The sequence below is a fragment of the Schistocerca americana genome, chromosome 8 (genome assembly GCF_021461395.2).
Source record: "Schistocerca americana isolate TAMUIC-IGC-003095 chromosome 8, iqSchAmer2.1, whole genome shotgun sequence".
In the NCBI taxonomy this organism is placed as follows: domain Eukaryota; kingdom Metazoa; phylum Arthropoda; class Insecta; order Orthoptera; family Acrididae; genus Schistocerca; species Schistocerca americana.
Window position 1 is genome coordinate 111,497,544 of NC_060126.1, and position 7,701 is coordinate 111,505,244.

The window sequence follows — 7,701 nt, forward strand, 5'->3', positions numbered from 1 at the left end:
TGGAAGTGGGAGATTGGTAGATGGGAGAGACTGGGTCTGTGTGCAATGAGAGGAGGTTGAGGTTTGTTGGAAAGGTTGTGATGGGTGAGTGAGTTGCCTTTCCAGAGGTGGGAAACCAGGAGATTGGATAGTTTTTTGAGGTGGAGGGTGGCATGCTGTTCTAATTTGCGGTTGGCCTGTAGGAGGATGCTCTGAACAGCCAGTGTGGATGTACCTCCATTATGACAGCTGCCACCCATTCCACATCAAACGGTCCCTTCCCCACAGCCTAGGTCTTCGTGGCAAACGAATCTGCTCCAGTTCGGAATCCCTGAACCATTACACCAACAACCTGAAAACAGCTTTCGCATCCCGCAACTACCCTCCCGACCTGGTACAGAAGCAAATAACCAGGGCCACTTCCTCATCCCTTCAAACTCAGAACCTCCCACAGAAGAACCCCAAAAGTGCCCCACTTGTGACAGGATACTTTCCGGGACTGGATCAGACTCTGAATGTGGCTCTCCAGCAGGGATACGACTTCCTCAAATCCTGCCCTGAAATGAGATCCATCCATCATGAAATCCTTCCCACTCCACCAAGAGTGTCTGTCATGGAAATCCTGGGAGAGGAAGCCATGTTCTTTCTCAGTTCTTACGGAATGACTCCAATCAGGGACAAGAAGCCAGCTGAACTCTTTCATGTCCAGCTGCCATGGACGCTGCACCATCTCCTGCTGACAACTATGTATCCTGCAGCAACACCAACATAACTGCAGTTTGCACCCAGAAATCCAGTATGAACCTGAGGGTTTGGATGACACCTGTTTTGGAGTCCAGGCACCATCCACAGCCAGTGCAGACACTGTGTGTTCATGGCGTGTACTGACGGGCTCCTTGTGGCATGCCTCTATAATCTGCTGCACCCTCAGGTGGGCACAAATGCCTCCCTGTGGATCACCACAATGGCATCTCTTGCAGTTCACTGTGGGCAGCAGACTGCCTAGGCCCTGCCCACCCACCCCCCCTACGTCATTTCTGGCTGCCCTGCCATGGACCAACCCCATGCAGATGACACAGCTCAGCCTCTCGAAGCCCCTGTGGTACCTTCTCTCGTGCCCACCCGGCTAGCCACCTGGTCTCACACACTGCTCCCCGAGTGGGAAGGCGTGCCGGTCCCCAGCCCACCAGATTAGTGGTGAGGTCCAGTGCGCCAGCCAGCCTGTGGATGGTTTTTAAGGCCATTTTCCATCTGCCTCAGTGAATGGAGGCTGGTTTCCCTTATTCCATCTCAGTTATAATATGTCGGTGATTTCTGTGTGAACACTGTCTCCACGTATGCATACACCATAATTACTCTACCATGCAAACATTGGGGTTACACTCGTCTGATATGAGACATTCCTACCCTGGGTTCATTGTGGGGTGGCAGTGAGGTGGGTGGACTGCTGTGGCCTGTTGAGAGCTACGGTGGGATGAAGCCTCTTCATCATTTCTAGGTCCTAAGTTCAATACATACATCTCTCATGGGAGGGGACACCGGGACTCCATCAGCACACCCACACGTGCAGCCTACAGTGATACAGGCTCCAGTACACTGACGAAATTGCCTGCCGCTCACCTGCTGGTGCTGCCTATATTACTTTGGTACACTATGGTCCTCTAGCTCACAGCACCTACAGAAGGATCTGACATCAACTTGGCCACTGCCTATGGGATCCCAGTTCCTCCATCTGCTCACCTGGAGGGGGCAATAGTTAAGCGTGTCTATGATCGCACCACTTCCATCCCTAATCACTGGTTCGTGTAGACTGGGAACTGTTCATGTCTAGGACAACCACCTTACACAATATACATGTATCAACTATCAGCGTGATGTGGAGGAGATGGCATCTGGCTGCTGTTCCCCTCAAGGAAGTAGGGGTGTAGAAACCCACAAATTACTGCACCTCTGCCACCACTACCAATGCTTGTTGGCACATGTGCTCATTTCAGTAGTATGCCATTTGACTGCTATATGCCCCCATCAGTGGTCACCAACCTTGATCCATTGCCTGCAGCCACTAGCAGGTGGCCCCTGGTGGGCAAATGATGCTTATATAGCCATGTACCAGTTCTGGCCTGCAGTCTTGTGTATGTTCTGTAAACTGTATTGTGCTTATCATGTTGCACCAAGACTTAATGAATAGTTGGTTTCTTATAACATTGTCTTCTATTGTGTTCAGAGTTAGAACACTAATGATTTGCTTATTTTCTCAAAAAACTGTTTACTGCATGTATGGTGTTTTTCTCTTGTTGATAACCAGGTTGATTGCGCAGGATAATAGAATATTTTGCAATGAAGTTTTGGATTTTTCAAATATTTTAGACAGGACTGGGAGAATTGAGATAGGATGATAATTTCCTGTGACCTCTCTTCATCCTGTTTTGAAAAGTGGTTTAACTCTACCATATTTCAGTACTTCTGGGACACAGCCCTCTTCAAAATGTTGATTTATTACCTGACCTGATGGGTTTGCAATTACCTTGTGTACCGTTTTAATAACTTTAGTAAATATTGCACCCCAACCTGCAGAGCTTTCATTTTTTAATGCTTCGATTGCATTTTCTACATCCTTCATGGAAACTTAAATTTTGGAAGGTATTCGTGGATTTCATCAAGGCCTATAAGATTAATTTTATTGATTTTGCTACATTTATAAAGAATACATAGAACACTGGTACCTGACTTATCCTTTCGGTAATGTTTCTTTCAATGTTAATTTCTGAAATTCCTTGGTTACAAACTTTAACATCTAATTCAGATTTAATGACTGACCATATAGTCTTTATCTTATTTTTATGATTTAAAAAGCTCCAGTTATTTGCCAATAGTTTTCCTGGTTTGACAGTTCTGTAAAATATGATTTTATAAAGTCTAAGACGTTCAATGAAATCACTATTTCTATTATATTTTAATTCTCTGTGCAGCTACCTCTTCCTTACACTGGAAATTTTTATTTCTTGGGTGATCCACTATGTTACTTTATTGTCTCTGGTTCTAAGTGCAAATCTTTCATTAAGTGGGGTAGGACGTCAAACGGGCCGTCTTGGAGCAGGAGAGACACCACAGGACATTTTAATTCCCACTGTCTATTCTTTTATGAATAAATTCATAAAGCTTTGTCAGCATGACCAGGAAGGATTCTGGATTCACAATCATACCAGTGGAAGATTAAAAACATAACAAAATATTTTTTTTTTACATGTGAAAGTTCATCATTTTTTCACTTCTATTGGCTGCATTTGCTGCTATAGGTACACGTTTATTCATAAGTAAGAGAGATTATTCAATGAATTTTGCACAGCATACAAACCATACTTACAGGTGTATGAAACTCTAGAAATTATTTTAAACTTCATGTTTAGTAAAAACTCAAATTTTATAGTTAATTATCTCAATTTCTACCACAGTTTTATAGATTTGGAAAATTCTAGAGTTTCATACACCTGTAAGTATGGTTTGTATGCTGTGCAAAATTCGTCGAAGAATCTCCCTTACTTATGAAGAAAAGTGTACCTATAGCAATAAATGTAGCCAATGGTAAGTGAAAAAAAGGTGAAATACAAAATTATTTTCTTATATTTTTGAACGTCCACCACTATAAGTGTAAATCCTGAATCCTTTCTGGTCATTCTGACAAAGTTTTATGAATTTATTTTTAAAAGTATAGACAGTGGAAATTAAAATGTCCTATGGTGTCTCTCCTGCTCAAAATCATCCCGTTTCACATCCTACCCCCCTTAAATTATTCTATTATTAATTTTACAAGGTTTTTGTTACTTAAGGTACAATGATCAAAAGGCTGTTTTCTCTCTTTTAGCTTATTACTAAACATTAACAAGTTTCCTTTGCTGAAGTTCATTCTCATATGCATTTTCACACTTAAAATGTTTCTGTCTGGCTGTGGCAGCTAAATGAACAATGCACAATGATCTGAGATACCTATATCAATGCAAGATTTAAACACATCTCCATATCCACAATCAGTTAAAGCATTATCAATACAGATTGCTGACTGGCCATTTTCTCTGGTATATTGAAAGAAATTCGGTTTGAAACCATGTTTCTTTACTATGTCAGTGAATCTTGAAGCAAAACTACTTTCACTTGTGGTATCAATATTAAAATGACCAGTTATCACTTGTTTTTCTTTTTTATCTTGCAAAGGTCTTCCAGCGCATGTTGAAACTTAGATACAAAGAGTTCGTTGTTGATATCCTCAGGCATCTATAACTGAGATTATTGTAACATTTACTGGCAGGTCCATTATTTCTACACAACAGCTCTCAAACACACAGATTAAGTTTGTATAATTTCCTCATCTTTTGTTAATGTGTGCCTTGATTAGTCACCGATTCCTGAAAGTGTCCTTCTTGATGAGATCTTTGGGACACAGTGACTAAATGAACGAACTTGTACAGTGAAAACAAACAAAATTTTGTGTATGCTTCCACTAGCACTTCCTTAAATTTTTCCTTGTAAAAATCATAGCACTGAGCTGGGAGTTAGAACTTCCCCCCCCCCCCCCCCCCCCAGTACTTGAGACTCCTATTCATTTACAATGAAGTCTGCTTTGGGAGAACTATGTTTTTGTACTTGAAACAGCACTATATATCTTCTGGTGAAATATGCGCATTATTTGTCAGTTTTTCTTCTTTTATTTACAGTATCCAGTGACTGCCGTATCCAAAATGTCATACAGAATAAAAACCATTATGCTTACATGATGTACATGGAAATTATATATTTCACATCAAAACTATATTGCTGTAATACAGTAAATCATGCAAATATACCTGTAACATCAGCAGTTAGCTGTCATCTGTTACTGTCAGCTATGAGATGGTCTGCTACCTGGCAATATAAATGTGCTTCAGCAGGAAAAACTCTTCTACTTTCCTTTCTTCTTACCCTTTTTCCCAGAACCCACTTTTAGGTCAGATAGTTGGTATTGTGTGTCCTTGTTTTCCGTTGTTATTGGAGGTCTGTAATGACAGAGAATTCAGATGTGTCATCATTTGTGGCTTTTCTGCAGTTGCAGGAGATATTTATTACAAATCACTATCTTTTCCAGTTGCTGCAACAGGAGACAAATCTGTAGAATTCTAACTCATGTGTGATGGCAAATAAAATCATCAGCTGCACCTCATTATATGAGGGTAATCCCAAAAGTAAGGTCTCCTGTTTTTTGTAAGTACAGAACTCTGTTTGTGTGGAAGTTGGTCACACCCTTATGAAGAGTGTTTCACGCGCTGTGTGTAAACATGCAAACGCCACGCTGAGGCGTTCAGTCTTGGCTTGGCTGCCATTGAGAATGGAGCTCCTGTTGAATGTTACTGCCAAGTGCAAATTGTGCGCAGTTATTCAGTTTCTGAACGCAAAGGGCACTGCACCGATTGAAATCCATTGCCAATTGGCGGAAGTGTGTGGTGAGTTGTGCATGGATGTCAAAAATGTTCATAAGTGGTGTAGAGAGTTTGCAGCTGGTCGGACCGAAGTTCACAACGAACAAAGGAGCGGGAGACAGTGTTGAAGGTTGAGCAAAGCAAACGTTAAGATCAGTGGATCACCCTGGATGATCTCTGCACGATGGGTCTTGAAGTTTCCCAAAGCACCGCTCACAAAATTTTAATGGAAACATTGAACTACCGGAAGGTGTGTGCAAGATGGGTGTCACGCATACTGACTGAGGACCACATGCGGCAATGAGTTGATGCTTACCGTGCATTTCTTCACTGCCTTGCAGCCAAACAGGACAACTTTCTGGACTCAATCGTCATGGGTGACAGAACCTGGGCACACAACTTTACACCTGAGACCAAGCAACAATCATGCCGGTGGCGGTATACTTCTTCACCAAAGGTGTGGAAATTCAAACAAACACAGTCTGCTGGTAAAGGCATGACAACCGTGCTTTGGGATCGGAAAGTGGTATTGTTGGTCAACTTTTTGCCCACTGGGACCACAATTAATACTGACAGGGACTGTGAGATTCTGAAAAAAACTCAAACGGGCAATTCAGAACCAGAGAAGATTAATGTTGACAAAGGGCATACACATTCTCCATGACAACGCTCGCCCACACATCACTCGGCAAACCATTGCTCTCCTGCAACAGTTTCAGTGGAATGTAATCACCCACCCACCCTATAGTCCTGACTTGGTGCCCAGTGACTATCACCTGTTCCCTAGGTTCAAAGAACATCTGGCCAGAAAGCAATTCAGCTCCGATAACGAGGTGAAAGAAGAGGTTCATAACTTTCTGAACAGCATGGCGGAGAGCTGGTATGACATGGGCATACAAAAACTGCCACAGCGTCTACAAAAATGCATTGACAGAAATGGTGATTATGTTGAAAAATAGCTAAATGTTCAAACTGTAGACTGATGTAAACCATTGTAGAAATAAACAGGTTTATTTACTTATGAAAAAAGTAGGGAGACCTTACTTTTGGGATTACCCTCTATGACAATGAAAGTTGTTTCTTAAGTCTGGTTAAAAAGCAAGGAACACTAATCTTAAAAAGCACTTTACTTCTCCATATAGTCTCCTTTGACACTTGTGCACTTGGTACGATGAGTTTCAAATTTTCCCATTTAATTGTAATCATATATTTTGTCAGTTTCTGCAGAACACTCTATTTTCTAGAAGAATGAACTGGATTTTACACAGGAATACTAAATATAGATTACATAAGTTATCTACCACTATGCAGATAATCTATAACCACTCTAAACATCAGAAAGAAACTCACCTATACATAGATTTTGTAAAGTGTTTAACAAAGTTTACTGTGAAAAACTGTTGAGCATTCAGAAGAAAAATTTCTACCTTCACGTAAGTTAAAAGTAATGGATATTGAAGTAGTTGTTCCAAAAATTAAAGTTTTTGTGAGGGTCTTATATTTAGATACATTCCAAAGGTGTAGCATGTCATTAATAATTTTCAGTTTTTACTTACATGACATGTTAAGGCAATGGTCACGCATGATCAAAAATTATACAAATGTAGGTAAAACTAAATATATAATGAATGTTCTACTTGCTGTGAGGATAGTGTAACAATAAAAGAAGATTCAAAATGTGAGATGAGACAGTACTCCTCCCGGTGACAAATGTGAAACGTGTGTAGTCCAGTGAGTAGTTTTCCAGTAACGCTTTTCCACATAGATGAGCTTCACTGCAAGTTTAAGTGCAACCAAAGCCTCTCAGACAAACAGAAGCTAAACGATGTCAAAGTTAGCATAAGGAGGGCTATGCGTGAAGTGTTCAGTGAGTTCGAAAGTAAAATCCTATGTACCAACTTGACAGAAAATCCTAGGAAGTTCTGGTCTTACGTTAAATCAGTAAGTGGATCGAAACAGCATATCCAGACACTATGGGATGATGATGGCATTGAAACAGAGGATTACACGCATAAAGCTGAAATACTAAACACCTTTTTCCAAAGCTGTTTCACAGAGGAAGACTGCACTGCAGTTCCTTCCTAAATCCTCGCATGAACGAAAAAATGGCTGACATTGAAATAAGTGTCCAAGGAATAGAAAAGTAACTGAAATCACTCAACAGAGGAAAGTCCACTGGACGTGACGGGATACCAGTTTGATTCTACACACAGTACGCGAAAGAACTTGCCTCCCTTCTAACAGCCATGTACCACAAGTATCTAGAGGAATGGAA